The following is a 16,783-nucleotide window of genomic DNA, read 5'->3' as shown; positions in this document are numbered from 1 at the left end:
ATTGACTGTAGCCTGCCTGGCTCCTGTGTCCATGGAATTCTCCAGGCAAGAATACTGGAGTGGATAGTGTTCCCCTCTCCAGGGGATCTTCCCAACCCTGGGATTGAACCCAGATCTCCTGCACTGCAGGTAGATTCTTTACTATCTGAGCCACTAGTGAAGCTCTGAATTAGTCCATGCTGGCATCTTAAAGAACTTCAGTTTCTCTGATGATCCTCTTGACAGCTTGCAGGAGATGAATACTGTCATTTCAGATTGGTTGCTAGTCAATATAAACCAACTACCTAAAGATTCATAGGCAGCTTTCGGCTTTTTTGTTTGTTTTTCTTGGGAACAAATTTCATTGCTTCTTTTCTTTTTCTTGGTTCTTGAATTATTTTTGATGAGTATTTATTCTCGAGAACATTTAATTTGTTAATCCTTTTTTTTTTCCTTCTCTACTTAGTCTCTAACCAGCAAGCGTTGTATCTCAACTAGCCTATAGATCACTTCTGTCCATTTTCAACCAGCACCAACAATTTGTAATAAATCCCCAAAGCTGGCAACTTATACATTTCATATATTCTGTATATATTCCTGTGTTTTTAGAGGACCATCCATTATCTTTCTCATCACTTAAACTCAACATGTGCTGGTGTGTTGGTGGTATAGTGGTGAGCATAGAAGCCTTCCAGCATGTGCTGGTTATTTTCTCAGTTTTACTTTTTATCTAATACATTGCTAAATCCGCATTCCTCTTTCTTACTCCACATCTCAAATATCTCCCTTCCTCTTCAAATCATTGAAGTCCTGATAACCTGGATATCTTGGCTAGGATGATTTCTATATCCTTCTCTCTAGTCTTTTCTCCAACAGTTTCTTATTTTCTTTTTGTTTTGAAATAAGAGATGTGAGTGAGAAGAAAACATATTGAATTGAAAAAAAGAAATGGATTCAGCTTCCCATTTTACATTATCTAGTTGACAAGTCTAGAGAACACTACTTGACTTGGTTTATTTACCCCTACATATGAAAACTGCATGCAGAAAAAGAAAGTCTATAAGAATTACACTTCTACAATAAGTTTCTATTGGGGTCGCGCTGCGGCCCCCGCCTCGAGTGCGCAACTCTCCGACCCACGTGAACCGCGCCCCCCCCCCCCCAGCCACTGCCGCCACCCTTCGGAATGGCCAACAGGGGACCTGCCTACGGCCTGAGCCGGGAGGTACAGCAGAAGATCGAGAAACAATACGATGCGGACCTGGAGCAAATCCTGATCCAGTGGATCATCACCCAGTGCCGCAAGGATGTGGGCCGGCCCCAGCCTGGGCGTGAGAATTTCCAGAACTGGCTCAAGGATGCTGTGTGAGCTCATTAATGGGCTGTACCCCGAGGGGCAGGCCCCAGTGAAGAAGATCCAGGCCTCCACCATGGCCTTCAAGCAGATGGAGCAGATCTCCCAGTTCCTGCAAGCAGCCGAGCGCTACGGCATCAACACCACTGACATCTTCCAGACCTCTGGGAAGGGAAGAACGTGGCCTGTGTGCAGTGGACGCTGATGAATCTGGGCGGGCTGGCGGTAGCCCGGAACGATGGGCTCTTCTCTGGGGATCCTAACTGGTTTCCCAAGAAATCCAAGGAGAACCCTCGGTACTTCTCGGACAACCAGCTGCAGGAGGGCAAGAATGTGATTGGCTTATAGATGGGAACTAACCGCGGGGCTTCTCAGGCAGGCATGACCGGCTATGGGATGCCACGCCAGATCCTCTGATTGGCTCTGCAGCCCTGCCCCTGCCCTCCGTGAATGCTTAACATATATGTGTTTTTTTGGTTTTTTTTTTTTTTTAGCATTGACATTCCCTGAGAGCCCCTGGGAGCTTTCACGCTCCCTTTTGCCAGGGTGGGGGCCTGACCTGTCTCCTCCGGGGGTGCCCGACAGTGGCCTCCCCCTTATGCTTACTAATACATTCCCTTCTCCAAACCCACAAAACTGGACCAACTGGCCTCTTTTCCCCTGGGACCAAGATTGGGGGCGGGGGGTGACCTCACCCCCTCTCTGCACCATACCTCTTCTCTTTCCTCTGGCCTCTTCCCTCTGAGCCCTGGGCCCTAACCCATTCCTTAGCTGGGAATCAAGGATGCTGCCTGACGGCCTTCTCCCCCAACAAGTATGCCTTGCCCACAGCTGTGGCTGTAGGGACTTAATTTATAGGGAGGGGCCTGTGGCCGCCGCCACCCCAGCCCCAGCTGGACTGCACTCACCACACTTCGGAGGCAGCCTGCCCTGGCAGAGGCCCCCAGGCTTCTCATTTTCCATTCCTTTCTGTGGCTAAGGGGTGGGGGTGAGGGGGCTTGGGAGGGAAGGCTGCTCACCATGGGCTGGGGCTTGAAGAATCTGAGTTTGCTGAGTTAAATAAAGAATCTCTTTTTTTTTTTTTTTTTTTGGATGAAAAAAAAAAGTTTCTATTGGGAACACACCCTCCATTTTTCTGATCACATCACTATCTTCTAATCCTATAGAAGCTCAAGAAAAGCACAGAACTGCTGGCAGGGGTCCAGTTTGGATGTTTGCAGTTGCATATGTGCCCCATCTCTTTCTCCTTGGCCACTGAAGTGAGGCTCCTACCTCCCCACAAAGACTGGGAGACAGGGGTGCTATCACATTTCAAAGAGAAGGCTTCCAGGTCTTTGAGAAAGGAAGCCCTGGGTTGTAAAAGTGGTAAGAAGTTTTTTAAAAAGGTTTATATCTCAAAAAGTTTCCCAGGTGGCACAGTGGTAAAGAATCCACCTGCCAATGCCGGAGATGCAAAAGACACGGGTTTGATCCCTGAGTCCAGGAGATCTCATGGAAGAAGGAGTAGTAAACCACTCCCTCCAAGTATCCTCGCCTGGAGACCCCCATGGACAGAGGAACCTGGTGGGCTATAGTCTATGGGGTTGCAAAGAGTTGGACATGACTGAGCATGCACACACACACACATGCATATCTCAAAAGGGCAAAGAAAGAATGACATGTTTCCTAGAGTAAATGCTCTTAGGAAAGGAAGTTCAGGCAGGGAGAAGTCTAAAGTTTGGTTAAGCTGAAGGGAATTTTTAAGGCAGCCCTGATCAGTTCATTTCATTTGTGGCAGCATTCATGAATAAATATCCATGCAGTTAAAGGCACTGGATGTTCCCAATGGACATTACCTTAGCTTTAATTTTAATATTCTCCCAATTCATTTGTCAGGCATTTCCTAGAACGAGCTCATTTTCCCCCTGAATCATAACTATGTGGGTACCTCCTGGACTGGTCCAGACACCAGGAGGATACTCACTGCATTAAAATTCAATTCAATCCAATCAAAGGAAAACAGTTTTAACTGCACTGCAAAAATCATGTCAAGTCCTGCTCAGCATTTATTCTAAATAGAAAACTGTCTACTCTCTCCTTTAATGAATTTCTAAATACCCCCAGAGGCTCTTCTCCAAATAAAAGTTGACTTTGTGCAAGATGTGTGTGTTAGTTGCTCAGTCGTGTCTGACTCTTTGCGACCCCATGGACTGTAGTCCACCAGGCTCCTCTGTCCATGGAATTCTCCAGGCAAGAATACTGGAGTGGATTGCCATTTCCTTCTCTAGGGGATCTTCCTGACCCAAGAATCTAATATGGGTCTCCTGCATTTCAGGCAGATTCTTTACCATCTGAGCCATCAGGGAGATTCCACTGCATGATACCAGTACCTAAAAACTAGTTTAAAATGGAACAAAGGGACACATGGTGTGAAAGGCTCACAATTGTACAAGTATAGAGCGAAACAGTGAAATAGTGAACATAGTAACTTGTGCCAGGCTTTAAATATACGCATTGGTCATCGCCTGTCTACTCATTCACTGAGACAGATCTTTCCGCTGACATCACAGCTGACCGTGTCCGCTGGAACACTGACTTGGTTGGCATATATGTGGTCCCCCATCTGCATACACTGTTTGCACAACCACCCACATCTTGGCAGCCCAGTTTTCTGAAAAGGTACAGCTGCCTGATGAGATGACTCGGGAGTGTACCGACTGAAAACAGCTTGGCTTCGGCTGGCAGGTTGCTCTGTGTTCAAGGACAAAGCCCAGAAAGCAAAGGACTCAAAAAGTGTTTGTCAAAAAAAAAGTGGCACCTCGGGCTTCCCTGGTGGCTCAGTGGTAAAGAATCTGCTCACCAATGCAGTAGACACGGGTTCAATCCCTTGTTCAGGAAGATCCCACATGTCATGCAACTGAACCCATGTGCCGCAACTGCTGAGTCTGTGCTCTAGAGCTCGGAAACCACAACTAATGAGCCCAACTACTGCAGCTTGAGCGCCCTAGAACCCGTGCTCTGCAACAAGAGAAGCCACGACTGGGAGGAGCCTGAGCACCAGGACAAAGAGTAGCCCCCGCTCACCACAACTAGAGAAAAGACTGCACAGCGATGAAGATCCAGCATGGCCACAACCAAACAAATATTTTTTAAAAAGTGGTGCCTCAAAACTCACTATTCCCCAAACACATGACATAGTCTTCTGACATCATGTCTTTCCAAATTCACACTTGTTTAACCAGTAATACTGTGAATCTCTCGTGCTGTTCTGCTATTTTTCCATCTGGCAAATTTCAACAGTCAATTTTGCTCAAGAATCATCACTCCTATAAAACCTCTTTGATGTCTCATGAGGCTGAATCAATCTTCACTTCCATATTCCCAGACCACTTTATATACGCATCTCTCCTGGCACTTACCTCATTTACTTCAATGCTCTGATTGGTGAAAGATGAATAAGGCATGTCTCCAGCTCTGAAAGAACCCACAATCTAGCAGAGGAGACAGAAAACCAATTACCGCTGTGAGTCTAAACCCTGATAAATCTGCCTGATCATTGTCCCGGGTATTCCCTGGTCGGGTTTCTTAAACAGTCTTTGCCTTCCAGCTTTTTAAATTCCTCCAAACTGGGGTAAACTATTTCTGAATTGTTGTAGTTATTTGTGAAATAACTTTATTTTTCAAAATAGAATTTTAATCCTAGAGCAAATTATAAGATTTTTCTAAGCATAATACAAACAAAAAGTTAGCTGTTTTGTCATTAAAATGAAGTAGAGCAACTAAATTTTGTTGATGAAGCCCTCTCACACTCAAGACTCACCTGTGATTCACTCATGACTTACCTACATAAAAGGTGGAGTTTATAACAAATTATTTTCACACTTTCAACCTAAAATCACAATTATTGTCCCAAGAATTTATAGGAATATCTCTTTTAGGACATAAAAGGGACTTATTCCCCTAACTTTTGGTAGTATTGATGGCTAACAGATCTCAGCTGAGTCTTTGTTCCTGGAAATTATTCTCAGCTGAAGAGTGTCCCCCAGACCAAGCCCAAGGAAGGCTAGCTTCCAGGGGGAATCTAGTGTTCAGTAATGGGTTGATGTGAGGATACAAAGACCAAACTCCTTGCCAACTTAAGATAGTTCTGCAAGGCCATCCCAGCACTAGAGCTCCTGGTGGGATTGGCTGAGGCCCTGGTTACAACTGCATCATGGTTCAGTCTCTGCCCAAGTCTGCTTCCTTTACTCTCCATGGGAATGTTGATCCCAAGAGCATTCACACCCTCCCCCCTCCCCCCCCCACCCAATAAACTTCCTGCAGTCAAATCCCCATCCTCATGTCAATTTCCAGGGAAGCTGGCCAGCAACACGGAACACCCTGGGAAAAATGTATAACACGATCACCAGAATTGCCCAGGGCTGGGGTTCTTCCCCTGGTAGATGTGTTCAGCAGAACTCTGACTGTGACTTGGGTCTCTGACAGATGAAGGGAAATCAGAGGGACCTGAAGCTGTCTCTTAAGGCTGACCAGACTCTGCCCAATAAGCCTATTATTTAACCCGTGCTATATAACATGATAGAATAAATCCTGAACCCAGGCAAGAAGAGAGGGAGAAACAACAGTACCCAAGCTAGAACAATAATAACAAACTGACTTATGGGACGAAGCAGTAAACCTGCCCTCTCTGAAATATAATCTAAATATATTTTCCACCTTTTTCTTACATTGAGATACCCTTTTGAAATTGCACCATCTTTGTCACAGAGAGATCATAGATTCTTAGCTAACAATTGTATCTAAATTAATATATGTTGAAATTTGTAAAATTAGGGATTTTCTATCACATATGCTTGGATAATTTGGTATTTAAAATATTTCATGCTCAATTCTGACATTTATGAATTTAACGACTGATTTCAAGGCCTGATCTTGTTTCTCTACCACTCAGAACTATTTGGATCATTCATCACAAGCCTTGTTTGTTTATCTATATGAAATAACTTTAAAAATTTTATTCAAATTGCATTAGAATGTAAATATGCTTTAAAAAGTAATATATGGTGCTACTAAACCTATATAAATGACTTTTTTTGCCATTAATTACCCTTCACTTCAGGTAGGATTCTTCAGTACAGGCAGTAATGGACTATTTTTAAAGGATAGAATTATAGACAGATACAGTTATAATTCATTAATTCAAATAATTATTGTCATTATTGGAGGAATACAGTAGAGTCCAGATTCTGGGTTGGAACACAGCTATGTCTGGATCCTCATTTACCAAATCCAATGGAAGCAGATACCATTGAATCTCATTCTTGGAGAATTAAATAAAGAGACAGGTGGTTTTGACTGGTCACAAACTTACACAAGAGAGCTGGTTAATTGATTTCCTTGCTTTTGCCCTAGAGTTATAAGAGAAACTAACCTTAATGGGTTAAAAAAAATTACCAAAACTTTATTATACACTCTTCCTTGAAAAAAAGCTACCAATTATTCCTGGATACTATTCTCCTAACCTACTTTGAAAAACACAAATATGTTTAAAAATACCAATATATTTTGTAACCCTTCACTTTGTTTAACCTGGAAGAAAAAGACCCCATGGCCTGCACCAGTCTCCTACATCCATGGGATTTTCCAGGCAAGAGTACTGGAGTGGGTTGCCATTTCCTTCTCTAGGGAATCTTCCCGACCCAGGGATCAAACCCAGGTCTCCTGCATTGATAGACGCTTTACCGTCTGAGCCACCAGGGAAGTTTGGAAGAAAATTAGGAGATCATAAATAAAAATATGTTTCTAATGAGAGAACACCATCCAGGTGTCAAGAGGTTTGAATTGTATTCCTAGGTCTTACCTGGATAAATGACTCCAGAAAATTTCTTATTTTCTCTGAATATGTAGGCCTTACTTAAAAAATGGAAATAAAATATAAATATTTTGGGTTCTTTTTGGTTTGAAAAGCTTATGAGTATTATTCAATATATTATTCAATATAACTATAAGAGGCTGATCTATATATATCTATGGCCATATTAAATATGTTAACAAAGAGACCTCAAAACTTTCACTACGTAATTACATAACCTCACCCACACTCTATCCTCTTGTTATGATTTATTTTTCTCTACATACATCTGCAATACTAAATATTTATGTTTAATTTGTATGCCCCACCTCCAAAAAAAGTAAGCCCATGAAAGCAAGAAGTTTATTTCATTCACTGCTGAATGTCTCAGACTTTAAAATAAGGTGTATCACAGACACATTTATTCAACAATAAACATATGCTCAATGAAATGAGTAAGGTTAATGCATGAATTAATGAATAATTTGAGGCTTTGAGGAAGGAGAAAAGACGGGAGGATGGAAGGAAGAAAGGGGAGAGAAGGAAAGGAGGGAGGGAGAGAGGAAGGAAGGAAGAATATTCGCTCTTTACCTCACTGATGCCAACTCCTATTACTCACCTCAACACTCTTTACACACCAGTCACCCTGGCCTCCTTTCTCTTCCTCAGACGTGTTCGGCATATTCCCAACTTAGAACTTTCTGGAGTGGGCTGGTTTGCATGTTGTGTATGCTTAGTCGCTTCAGTCACGTTCGACTCTTTGCGACCCCATGGACTGTAGCCCCCCAGGCTGCTCTGTCCACAGGATTATCCTGGCAAGAATACAGAGTGGGTTGCTATTTCCTCCTCTAGGGGATCTTTCTGACCCAGGAATCAAACCTGCGTCTCCTGCTTGGCAGGCAGATTCTTTACCACTGAGCCACCTGGGATGCCTGGATTGATTTGCAGAAACACATAACTGATATACCCTGTCTGGTATATTCTTCCTCAGACATCAATATGGCTGTTTCATCCTCTTCAAGTTTTTGCTCACATGTCACCTTCTCAATAGGACCCACCCTAAACACCATATTTAAAATTGTAACCCACATCCCACCCATCCACATTGTCTGGCTCTCTGGATATGTTTACTTAAATTCTAACACTTCTCAACAATTTTTTTCTCTGAGACAATATTAATGCTGTATGATTTACTTATGATTTTTCTTGGTTATGGCATTCTCCTCATATACAACAACCAAAATGTAAGTCCATAAAACCACATATCTCAATTGAATGTATTCACAATAACATGTTAAATAAATATTTTTGAAGTTGAATAGACATGAATTCAAAATGAGCTAGAAACACTATCACCCAATCTGGCCTCAGGTTTTAAGCTAAAATAAGTAACACAAAGTTGATAAACAGTAATTATGTTTAAAATATTAATTTACACTTTTGAAGAATTTGAACAAATATATAAAAGCCTTTATTTTACTTTCCCTAAATAAATCCCTTCAGTTGACAATGGTAAAAGAAAAAGAGAATTTATAAGACAATTACCAGGGATAAAGTGCAGTGGACTTTTGTTTATTCTAAATGAAATTTTTTATGGTTAGAAGTCATTGGTATAAAGAACAATAAAAATGATTTTTATAGTTTTACTAAGGTGGTTAATACATTTTTTATAATGTATGGGCTAGACTCTTACTGACAAAAATAAAGATTTGCAATAGGTAATGTGTTGTAAAGTTCACACTATATAAATATGAATATACAAGCATGTTGAGGATTCTCTATATATTTGTATTCTCTATACTTTTCTTTCTGTCTACCTGTTTAACTCAGCTTTGTGTAGGTAACCTAATTTATTAGTTTTTTTAAAGTATCATTAAGTGTCTCATTTAGTTACATATGCACAAACAAATATATATTATTTTTAATCATTTTTTAGAAAAGATAAAATATACACTCACTTACAAGGTACCTTTTTCATTTCACAGTATATTCTTGACTTTTTTCCCCTCTCTATCATACATAGAGACCTCCGTTTCCCAGGATCTCATTAGGTGGATGAATGAGAGTTTAACTAATGAGTCCTCTATAACAAAGTGCCTTCTCAAGCCAAATTAAACAGACATTTTTAAGTGACTGAGTCTGACCACCATACATTTAAGATACAGAAATTTGAGACATCTCATTAAGTAATATTTCTTAAGGTCACACACAGATATCTATTTTTCACATTACACAAGAAGAGAAAGAAAACTTATTAGTGAAAAGGTACTATTCTTGCAGAAGATATATTACTCTCTGCTGGAAGAACTCTCTGCCACAAGGAAGGTGATATATTGAATGAATATAAATCAAACAATAATTCACAAGCTACAAAATCTATTGGATTTCTCAGTTTTGACATTTTGAAATTCTCTGAGAAATCTTTTTCCTGGTGGGAAATACAAAATGCTTTTAAATTGTTTTAATGATAGTCATCATTCTGATGATATCTCTAAAAATAATGAGATTCAATTACATAATTCTAACACCGTAAAACAATTGTTCTTGGGAGTAAATCAAAACCAGTTTTGTCTTAAAACTTTTGATATTGAACATTTGACCATATATGGACATTTTTAGTATAAGAAAAACAACTGAGCTTTTAGATACTATTTAGAGAAATATTATTGATTCTGGTTTTTCATTAATTCTCCAGATGTCCTTGCTTTTCTCTCAATATCGTATTTATCAATATAGCCCTTGAACTGCCATCCATTTAGGACTCTCCTTTTGGTACAATCACAAGATTTCATTCTAGCTTTCTTCCCTGACCCACTGCACCTGGATATCAGAGTAGGGGATCAAAAACATTTATCTTCATAGAGCCCTCATCAGCTTCATTGCTAGGTACTATTATTTTAATTTTCAGATAAAGAAAATGAACTTAATGTCATGACTATGAAGTTGAAGAGCTGCACTCTGATTGATTCCAAGAATAATGTCCTTCCTTTACACTGACAGACTACTCTTGTATGATGTGAATACAGCATGATAGAGTAGAAACAAAATGAACTTGGGTTTTGAAAGATTTGATATAAAACTCATAAATGTACAATTTGGATGATGTTGGCAGTTAATTCATCTGAACCTTCCCCACCTATACCCTGCCCCATGACATGAGGACAATACTTTCCATGTAGCATGGAAAGTAGAGTGCATGTTTAGTCCAGTTGGCTCAATTTTTATTACCATTATCTTTATCATTATTTGCTATAGGGGATCCCAGGTGGGGCTAGTGGTAAAGAACCCACCTGCCAATGCAGGAGACATAAAATATGCAGGCTCAATCCCTGTGTTGAGAGGATCCCCTGGAGGACGGTACGGCAACCCACTCCAGTATTCTTGCCTGGCGAATCCCATGGACAGAGGAGCCTGGCAGGCTGTGGTCCATAGGGTCACAAAAAGTCGGACATGACTGAAGAAAGTTAGCACACACACAAGATAATGTAAAGCTCTGTATATCAAAGTGTTCTAAAATAACTTACATGTTTATTATAACTTTCATAGGTTATGTGAACCCTGTTGTCACTTTTAAAAACTCAGTTCTTATGTTTGAAACAATCCCATTTACCATCACATGAAAAAGAAAAAAATACCTAGGAAAAGTCTATCCAAGCAAGCAAAAGACCTGTACTCTGAAGACTAAAGCAGTGATGAAAGAAATTGAAGATGACACAAACAGATGGAAAGATATACCATGTCCTTGGATTGTAAGAATCAATGTTGTCAAAATGTCTATAGTACCCAAGGCAATCACAGATTCAATGCAATCCCTATCAAATTACCAGCACCATTTTTCACAGAACTAGGACAAAAAATTTACAAATTTGTATAGAAACACAAAAGACTCTAAATAGCCAAAGCAATCCTGAGAAAGAAAAATGGAGCTGGAGTAATCAAACTCCTTGACTTCAGACTGTAATATAAAGCTACAATAAACAAAAGAGTATGATACTGCTACAAAAACAGAAAGATCCATGGGACAGGATAGAAATCCCAGAAATAAACCCATGCACCTATGGCCAATTAATCTATGACAAAAGAAGTAAGAATATACAATGGAGAAAAGACAGTCTTTTCAACAAGTGATGCTGGGAAAACTAAACAGCTACATATGAAAAAATTAAATTAGAACACTCTCTAATACCATATGGGCTTCCCTGGTGGCTCAGATGGTAAAGTATCTGCCTCCAATGTGGGAGATCCAGGTTCAGTCCCTGGGTTGGGAAGATCCCCTGGAGAAGGGAATGGTAACCCACTCCAGTATTCTTGCCTGGAGAATTCCATGGATGGAGGAGCCTGGCGGGCTATGGTCTACAGGGCTGTGAAGAGTTGGACATGTCTGAGCAACTAACACAACACTAACGCCATACACAAAATAAACTTAAAATGGGTCAAAGACCTATATGTAAGACTGAACTCTATAAAGCTCCTAGAGGAAAACATATGCAGAACACTGTTTGACATAAATCACAGTAGCTTTCTGGATCTACCTCCTAGAGTAATGGAAATGAATACAAAAATAAACAGGACCTTATTAAACTTAAAAGCTCTGCACAGCAAAGGAAACCATAAACAAGGTTAAAAAACAACCCCTTGAATCTGGGGAAATATTTGCAAATGAAACTACTGACAAGAGTTTAATCTCCCAAATATACAAATAGTTCATGCAGCTGTATGTCAAACAAACAAACAAACCAATCAGAAAATGGGCAGAAGGTCTACATAGACATTTCTCCAAAGAAGACATACAGATGACCAATAAAACACATGAAAAGATTCTCAATATCACTAATTATCAGATAATTAAAACAAATCAAAACTACAGATAACCAATAAAACACATGAAAAGATTCTCAATATCACTAATTATCAGATAATTAAATCAAAACAAATCAAAACTACAATAGGTATCATCTCCCAATGGTCAGAATGATCATCATCAAAAAGTCTGCAAACAGAAAATGATGGAAAGGTTGTGGAGAAAAGAGAAACCCCTTACATTGTTGGTGGGAATGTAAATCAGTACAACTACTGTGAAGATCAGTAGAGAGGTTCCTTAAAAAACTAAAAATAGAGCTACCATATGATCCAGCAATCCTAGACACATATCCAGAGAAAAACACACTTCAAAATGATACATGCACCCCAATGGTCATTGTAGCACTATTTACAATGGAAGCAACCTAAACGTCCATAGATAGAGGAATGGCTAAAGATGTGTTACATATATACAATGGAATATTACTAGGCCATAAAAAGAGTGAAATAATGTCATTTGCAGCAACATGGGTGGATCTAGAGATTATCATACTAAGTGTAGTAAGTCAGACAGAGAAACACAAATATCATATGATAGCACTCATATGTGCAATCTTATTTTTGTTAAGAATGATACAAATGAACTTTTTTACAAAACAGAAATAGACTCACACACTTTAAAAGCTTATGGTTATCAAAGGGAAAAGATAGAGGAAGGAAGGAATATATTAGGAGCTTGGGATTAATAACATACATGACTATATATAAAATAGATACACTATTTATAGGACTAGACATAGGACCTACTGCATGGTACAGGGAACTCTACTCAATATTCTGCAATAGCCTATATTGGTAAAGAATCTGAAAAAGTATGACTATGTTTATACATAACTGAATCACTTTGCTGTATACCTGAAACTAATATAATATTGTAAATCAACTATATTCCAAAAAAAATTTAGAAAATTTAAAAAAGAATGAAAATTAAAAAATAAAAAGGAAGGAAAAAGAAGCAGTTCTATGAACTTGTGAAGTTTTGCAAGTGGTATACATAATGAACCTATAGAATATCTACTAGTCTACATGAAACTTCTGTGTGAAAGTTTTTATATATTTCTCTGACAATTCAGAAGGTTGTGGTTTTTAATGGTTTGAAATGAATAAATGCAATGTGATACCTAGAGTATTTAATACCTGGACCACTGAGAAATTGGAGTTACTTTGATCTCAAAACTATGTGACAAATATGGACTATGGAATTAATAAAGTATAAGTACAGTAAAAGAAAGGAAATGATTTTAAATAATAAGGCAAAAGCTCAGCTAGCAAGAAGAAAAATTTACCACAGACTCTCTACGAGCCTATAGTGTTTTTTCTAATTGTTTTATTTCTTTAAAGAATAGTCAGTGTGTGCAGCCCTAGCATTGTGCTATGGATTTATTTCTTCTCCCTGGAGTATGTGGGGGGGTGGGGTAAGGAGGGAAAGCAGAGGGCAGAGGTATTTCTTTGTCCTTTTAGATGTTTGTTTCTAAAGTAATGTTGTTCTTGTTGTTATTTAACTTCTATTCATTGCTCTCTACCTAGAGGTCACTTTCTCTCAGAAACCTTCCTGGACACTTCTGAGAGAGCCCTGGTATAGTTGCTACAGACTTTCCCAACCAGAGTATTGCTACTATTTCAATCGCTACCAGTGCTCCTAAGGCTTTCACTTCTATTTCCTTATTACTATTAGCTTCTATTTCCATATTACATTCATTAATTGAGGATGTTTTATGTGCCAATATTGAAATAAACATTTTATGTGTCAGTTAATTAAATCATTATAAAATTCTGATATGAAAAAGATGCAATGTTATTCTCCTTTTACTTTAGGAAAGGAAGGTTAACTCAGGTTAAGCCATTGGCATAAGTTTGCCCAGCTAGAAGATAGCAAAGTCAGAATTTGAATCCAGGTCAACATAACTTAGCCATTTTCCTGTATCTTCCCTCTCATAAAAATAGTTTCTCTTCTCTGCTAGCTAGGAAGTTCTGTGAATGCAAGAGGGTCTGTGTCTGTATTTGTTAACATTAAATTTCCTATACTTAACAGAAGCCATGGCACTTGGTAACACACAATACATAACTGTTGAATGGATGTATGTAAAAATATTTGGACATCATTTGAAAACTTTAGGGGAAAACTGGTAACTCAAAAACCAGACTCAAATTAAATAAAGGCTCTAGAAGCTAACAGAAAAGTAATATTGTTGTGAAGTAGGTAGCTACTTAATCATACTATCACTTAAGGTAATGCACAGTGTAACTACATAGGCAAATTACATTGCCTTTTCATTGCTTATGTTTCACTACAACAGCAAAGCTTTCAGATCTGATTGATGTTCTACTTTCTTCTCTTTTTTTTTTTTTCGTTTAACCTATTGTTACTAGAAATAAGAACAATATGAAAAATGAACATTCCAGTGTTCATTCATCATTGAGCCCCTAAAGAGAAACACAGAAAACTGGGGACTCTTCCCAATGTCCATGAGAAGCCAATTAAAAGCTTTCTCTGGCATCCTGCAGACAGGCAAAGATATGTGTGGAGCAGCCACAGAACAATCTGCCAGACTTATCATGAATAGCGGGAGACATGCTATCAAGGTTTTCTTTTCTGTTTATATAAAACAACCAGATCTTACTAATTAGTAATTCCCTGACCAACTCTTAGTATTTATCTAGAACTTGAAGTTTACAAAATGCTTTCAGAGATGGAGTTTCACTTGGCAACATGAAGACTCACAATCTTAGTTACAAAGTAAGAACATTGTCCTCACTACACTCTAACTGAGCCTGAGAATATACTATAGCTAATAAATGGAAGAGAAATCATGTCTCCTAATCATTCTCAGCTTGTATTAACTCCAAGCTTAAAAGTAATCAGTAAGCAATATCAGTCCAAAACTAAAGCTAAACAGATCACAATGACTCAATCAATAAACATTGCAGAGCCTTCTACTACTGAATATAGTATTTTTGACACAAAATAGGAGTTTTGTATTGAAAGACACATTTACTACTGCCCATATGGAACTCCTGGTCTTGTTGACAAGATGTTTTCACATTCAGTGTTTCAGAAGAGACAGATAATATGTACAAAAATTGTATGAAACAATCTAGAGCTTAAATGTCATAGGAATTTAATAGGAAATAAGATTATGTACTAGAATATTATATTTTAGATATATTTTAGATGATACAGCATTTAAAAGTCACAGTTTTCCTTTCTGAACACCACAAATTCAGGTATTTCATGTGTAATTTTATTTTGTGAACAGAGAAAAAATTTTTTACCAGATAATTCCATATGTATAGTAAATGCACTGCCATAAATTCACATCTTAACAAAAATATAAATTATTAAGGGACGCATGATAGGCAACAAAGTATTTTTTACTTTAGAAAGTGAATGGGGACCAAGTAGTAAAGATCAAAAGGATAGAAGTAGTAATGAGGAGACTGACAGTTAATGTAAGAAAAACTCTTCAATGTACAATGGGAAAAATATAAACGTGCATTCTTGATTCCTGAACCTGTTAAAATAGCTAAAAGGTAAGGGCCTGTCAGTACTATTACAAAGTCAGTATGATTGCACTGGCAGAATCTGTCCAATATAAGTATTTTGGAAATCTGGAGTGAGTTGAAATCTTGCAACTTTCAAAGTGGCAGCCCAATAGTAATGAGTAGGCAGAATGTTAACTTCTTGATTTTTAAACACCAACATGTATTTAAAAATAAACATGGATCCTTAGAAAAATTGATGATTCTCTTTACCAGAAAAACTACAAAATAACCCAGAATTTTTTTTCACCAAAAAGCAAGAATATGTTCAAAGAAAGATGGCAACATATTAAAAGAACAGAGAACTCAGCTTGAAATAATCCTCACTGGCCAAACTAGGAACAGTCTGATCATCAAATGAGAGCAATGCACGGTAACAACTTGACTAACACAGTACTGAATTCAAAACAACCTTACCGAACCAGACCTCAAATCCTGCAAGTCTTTTCTGACATTCTCTTCCTGAGATGCCCTGTGGTTCTCTATGGTTTGTAGTCTATCACATCACACTGAGGCTAAAACACATTGACAGTGAAAACTAGGAATAAATAGTAGCACAAAAAGCATAGGTGAAAGGAATCTTTAGTTCATTTATCAGATTCAAATTTTTACATTTTATTCTATCAAAAGGTTAAGTATACTTTTGGCTATAAAGTGTTTTGTAAAAAATAAACCCTACAAATTCAAAATTGCTGTTATGACACAAACCATGAGAAAGGAAAACACAAAATAAATTTAAAAAATCAAACCTTTTGTCTTTTTGAGGGCAGGATCCTCAACATAAATACTTATATTTCCCATAACATGTATTTATTTAAGATAGAAATTGGGGTTTTTTGATAGATAATAAACTGGAATCCTTGGGCATTCTGATTTCTGACAAAATCTGTGTATGAAAATATTCTTGTTTGATGCTTGGCAGTAAGGAAGTGACTGCATGAAATCCTCAGGATGAACACTCTGATGGGACGGATGCAAACTGCTGTCACTTCTAACAGCAGGGCGATTGGGTTGGTTATTATGATAAGGGTAAAACATCATTTTCAATAAAAATGGAGAAATAAGACCAAATCTTTTTATGAACAGAAATTTATGAAGATGAGAGAGAAAAAAGAACCAGGAGTCAAATTTCCTTATTTATGTGAAGATAATGAGTCCGGGACAGGGGATAATCAGAATGCAAATGAAGAAAAAGAAAATGTAAACCTTTAGTGTTCACC

The 16,783-nt window shown here is 38.3% G+C and overlaps 1 pseudogene; it reads left to right on the top strand.

The window, feature by feature from the left end:
- Window positions 1-1,137: 1,137 nt before the first annotated feature.
- On the top strand, window positions 1,138-2,416 carry LOC133060449 (transgelin-2-like; annotated as a pseudogene).
- Window positions 2,417-16,783: the final 14,367 nt, after the last annotated feature.

This window comes from Dama dama, chromosome 8 (genome assembly GCF_033118175.1).
Source record: "Dama dama isolate Ldn47 chromosome 8, ASM3311817v1, whole genome shotgun sequence".
NCBI lineage: Eukaryota > Metazoa > Chordata > Mammalia > Artiodactyla > Cervidae > Dama > Dama dama.
The sequence above is the reverse complement of the archived record's forward strand: the minus strand, read 5'-3'. Positions and strand labels throughout refer to the sequence as shown.